Source organism: Arachis ipaensis, chromosome B06 (genome assembly GCF_000816755.2).
Source record: "Arachis ipaensis cultivar K30076 chromosome B06, Araip1.1, whole genome shotgun sequence".
Lineage (NCBI taxonomy): Eukaryota > Viridiplantae > Streptophyta > Magnoliopsida > Fabales > Fabaceae > Arachis > Arachis ipaensis.
Window position 1 is genome coordinate 14,159,908 of NC_029790.2, and position 5,572 is coordinate 14,165,479.

Here is a 5,572-nt window from a genome sequence, read left to right on the forward strand (position 1 = left end):
TCTCTATCTTGCACTCTCATACCCCACTCCCTACTCCTTTTTTCTTCTCCCTTCTTCTCACTTTTACTTCTCCAACACACAGAATAGTTGCTCATCAACCCACACCATTTTCTCTTTGTCTTTGATGACAGAACTTCGTTGTTGCCACTGCTGCTTGCTTGCCGCCCTTCTTTTGTCGTCAGAAGCGGATCTCGCAGTTCTTTACCCTCTTCACTCTCACAGCAGATCTCTCGATCTTTTCTCTCAGATTCGCCATCGCCGTCACTACTTGCTCGCCGCCCTTCATCACAGAAATCTGTCTTGCAGCGCCTTACTCTCCTCTCTCGCAGTAAGCCAACAATGGACAGTCTTTCTCTCTCCAGGGCAGTGATTCGGTGAGGAGCTCTCTCTCCAATTCCTCTCTTTGTCATTCTTTCTCTTTGAATTCTATTTTTATTAGATTATTAAAAAAATCGTATTGAGAAATTGTGGAATTGCTTATTATGGATGATTATGACTGATTATTGTTGTGGCTGAGATGAAGAGGGTGAGACGTAAGGTCTATTTTGGGAGGTTTGGAGGAGGGAAGGAGTCACTAAGATGTTGCTTATTGTTGTTGTAATTACTTTGGAGAGTGAGAGAGGACGGGAAGAGAGGGCAGCATCACCGCAAGAGAGGGCAGCATCACTAAGAAAAGCAGAACAACAAGGAGAGAGAAAGAGAGAGACAGCAAGAGAGAAGAATCGAAGAAGGAAAAGTAAATGAGGAAGATGACACTGAGAAAGAGCAAGACCACTGTCGTACTTGAGGAAGAGAAAATGTGGAAGAAGAGGCGACGTCGTATTTGAGGAGAGAAATAGACAAATAGTGATAAAGATGTTGTTGTAGGAGTTTTAGCTAGGAAGATGATGATATTGTCGTTGTTGCAATTTCGCGAGTGATTGAGACTGATTGAACATTAAATAAGCCTAAGTCCATAAAATTGGAATACTAATTTAACCTAAAGAATATAAATTTCAATTCAAATTGATAAGATCAAAAATAACGTTAAAACTTATAACGCCAAAACAACTCATCAGTATGCAATAAATAGAAATAAAGATAAATAAAAGCCTAAATACAGTTAAAAGAGAACCAAGCAGGAGTAAATAACTCACAGTATAATAAAGAGAATGGCATTTTTTTTTAAAGTTTACAAATATTAATCCCAATCTGTTGTCAAAAAGAACCCAAAATCCTAAATTTTTAATCTTGTAAATTTACCAAACTCACAAACACTACTGAAGAGCCTATATTTATGAATTTGATACTCAATTTGTTTTCTTTCTTCTTTTCTTGTACTACATTAGTACATTAAAAATATAGTGTCAAAATATAAGTTAATTGTTACGGTATTAAAAAAATAGTGTTTAAATTATTAAAAATGGTTAAAAAGGTAATATTTAATTTAAAAGTATATAAATAAATAAATTTTAAAAATTTAATATTTTAAAAAAATTAAGTAAAAATTAGATACTATAGAATTTACGAAAGTATAAAAATGAGTTCGTACATTATTATTCTAATAATTAACTGCAAAATGGGAGCTATATTTTTTAGGAGAGGGCAAGTGCAGGATGGGATCATGGAAGTTAAATATAAAATTATCTTTACTAATATTGTACATGTTTTTGGAATCAGGAAGTGTTATTTAACTATAATATATTTGAGAATTTGAGTACATATAATCATCAAGAGAAAGACCAAACTAGAAGCATTAGGGATCGAATAAGTTTTTAAGAAAAATAACAAAGTTATAAAAATTGAATCGGTTATCAAATTAATTGATGAAATAAAAAATTTAAAATCTACTTAATATATTAAAATTGTGTTTTCTCCCAATTAATGGAAGTGAGATGTCGATTTTTCATGAATTCATTTTCCTGCCAAAATGAATGTACTATTTTTTCTTCTAAGTTTATTTTATAAAAATATCTTTATTATAATCATACTATAATTAGTATAGTCTATTTTTTTATATTTTTTTAAAATTTTTGTTTATTTTAATTATTTATTATTAGACGCATACTTTTTTTCTTTTTAGCTTCTGATTAACCAAAAAAATGTGTCATCTTTACGTTATTTTTAAATAATCTTACTATAATTAGGGTCCCCTTGTCTAAGCCCCCTCCTAGGCTGGAAAACCTCCAATTTTGCACCATTCCACAAGATGGAAAAGTTGGATGCTTGAACGCAATTCATAATCAGATTAATAGTGCACTAGGAGAAACCAAAAATACCCAAAGACTCTGCAAGAAAAGTCCAATCCACTCTATCATATGCCTTTTCCAAATCAATTTTGAAAGTACTGGCTCTTTTTTTTTTACTTGGTCTTCTTAAAAAAATGTAGCGTTTCCTGAGCAACAATAATGTTATCTGGAGCATCCCTATCATGAATAAAGCCCCCTTGAGTAGGGCTTACTATCTCATCAAGAAAGGGTTGCAACCTGTTAACCAAGACCTTTGTGATGATCTTATAGATGACATTGTAGAGTCTAATAGGCCAAAAATTCTTGAAAACACCAAGGGTTTTGCACTTGGGAATAAAAACTATAAGATTTTCAACCAAGGACGAACTCAAGGGGCCACCAAGAAAGGCTCGTTGCACGTCTTGCCAAACATCTCGACCAACGACCTCCCAATACTCTTTGAAGAAAAACGTTTGAAAACTATCAGGACCAGGAGCTTTCAAGGGACTCATGCTATCAACTGCTTGGTTAACTTCCAAGAAGGAATCGACTGAGTAAGAGAAACACAAGCATCTGGGCTAAGCTTAGGAGACGGAACCACTCCCAAACATGAAAGATCAACTTACTCAGTAGAACAAAAAAGCTTTTTGTAGAATTTCAGAGCCTCAGATTTCAGAGCATCCTGATCCGTAGTCTAAGAACCATCACTAATAAGAATTCCATGGACTTTGTTGGATTTCCTTCGAATGATAGTCTGTAAGTGAAAGAATTTAGTGTTATGATCCCCATATCACACTCACTCTCACTGCTCCCTAGACTTTTGGAACCAAAATAATTCTTCCAGAGCCAAAATAGTATTCAGCACTACCCTTAAATCCTCCTCCTTTTCCCTCAGTTCAGCATCATCACTAAATTCCAGCCATTTTTGAACAGCCTCTAATTGAAATTCAAGATTTCTTTTGTTGACAAAAATGTTTCCAAAGACTTTAAAATTGAACTCTAACGAAGCACTCTGAATCGAGTATATACTCCTTTGAATACACCCTGCAGTAAAAATTCTGTCCCATATTTTTTTGATGAATGGTTTATATTCCGGATGAAATGCCAGGCCACCTAAAATCTGAAAGGGCTGGAACCCCTCTTCACCGGGGCTCCGAGGCACCGAACTAAGAGAGGGCAATGATCCGAGTGAAAACGACATAGATTTAAAGTATTCTCGTAATGACTTTGTTATCGTTCCCAAGTGAGATTGCTATCAAGTAAATACATTGAAAGGGGAAGCAACATTCATATTTTTTTAATCCATTTACCTTGGGCTTTCGGTGGCATATCACTAATGGACGGACCTACGATATGGATTGTGGTCAACTTGGAGTAAATTCCCGAAGTATTCCCATGGTGGTTCCTGATATTCACGCAATTATCCAATTTAGTTTTTGAGGTTCTAATTTTTTTTTTATAGTGATCCTTGGGTTTATTTCCGGTGCTGACTTAGCTAACGGAGTGCTTAGTGGCTATTCTTTACCACGCTAACTAAAATGACGTCATTTTGGTTTGGCATCCATTGTTGGGCAAAACGATGTCGTTTGAGTGCAAATGTGTGTCAAAAAATAGTTTTTGATCAAACACAGAAACTCATTCACCTTCTGCACTTTCATTATCGTTCTTTTTCTTCTTCTTCTTCTCTTCTTCTTCAATAGCAAAAGGCTAGGGTTCAGTTTTTTGCAATTGTTTGTGTTGCGACGACACTAATGGCGCTAAACTTGTGGGTTAGATTATCTTTTCCTCATCTGGAAGCAAGCATTTGCCGACAGAAATTGGAAGCAGAGAAGAAAGTTGAGAAGCATGCCCCTCTTGAGATGCTCAACAATTGTTCTTGAAGGGTTGGAAGTAGAGAAGACAGAGTCACACAGATAGTTTCACTGACTTAGGAGTGCCAAAATCGGGGTTTCGAACAAGAATGGATTCGAGATGGGTCCAATACTAGGCACCCTTCCCCTTTCTGGCTTTGGTTCGAACCGTGATGAAGCGTTTTATTAAAGCTTTAATGGCGATGTTTGTGGGGTTGGTGGAGTTTGTAGAAGCCATTGTTGGTGTTGGTAGGAAAAGGGTGTCTGAATAAAATGGGGTCTTTAAAGTGAAGGGTCACAACAGGGTGGTTGTTATGGTGGTTGGGGGTGGTGGCATCACCATTGGGGTGGTGGCAGTGAGTCTCGTTTATAAAGTGTAGTAGAGAGTAGTTACATCAGCATTCCGTCAGTAGAGTTAGCACCGAAAATAATTCTAGAGACTATTATAGTGTATGAAGTTGAATGTGAAAGATCACTATAAAAAAAAATTAAAACATCGAAAATCAAATTGAATAATTAAGTAAATATCAAAGACTACTATAGAGATTTATTCAATAAATTCTTCTTTATTTATAATCTATCAATTAATTCTTCTTTGTTTTAAGAAAAAATTCTTCCACCTCAGAGATTATATATATAAAATGATTTTGCTATACTCTATTTTTAAAAAATTTTAAAAATATTCCTAATGTTTAGGATAAACACTCTTTTAAAATGGTTGGAGTTTAATATTACGAGATTGTCTTGTTTTAATTTTCGTTTCAAAATTATCCTTATATAAATTGATTTAACTTAAAATGATTTATCAAGAAAACCTAGTAAATTGGTTTAAGTTTAATTGATTAAGTAGAAAAATAACTTTGTACAATAAATCAGTTTTTCTTAAACCAATTTATTAGAAAATTTGAAAAATATGATAAATTGAGATATGTAAAATCGATTTACTAAAAACTTCATACTAGGGTGAAGATTTACAATAGAGTTGGAGAAGAGAACTGATTTCTTTGGCAAAAGAAGGTGAGTATAAAAGTAAGGACATTGTCAAGGGGTGAACATTGATTTTTGGTGGCAATAAAAGTAAAGCAAACATTAAGGAGGAGAATCACGACGATGATGAGAGAAATTGAGAGAGAATGATGTATCGATAAAGACGATGATGAACAAAAATGTGATGATGATGATAATAGGATAATACGATGAGAAAAAAAATGATTTTAAAAAAAATTGATAAAAATATTAGACTCAATTTTACTTTAAATGGTAAAGGCAAAATTGAAACAAATTAAACATTAAATGAATGTTTAAATTTTTTTAAAAATTTTAAAGACAAAAAATATAATTTATCTTATAATTAAAAAATACATACAATTTTTTAGATAAACTACCAGTTCGATTTATAAGTTTAATTTGCTATTCATGTCAAATATAAAAGGCTAATACTAAGAATGGGAACGGGTCCCATGGGACGGGAATATGCCCCCGGCCTTGCGTTCAAAAAGTTCCCTTGTCGCCGCC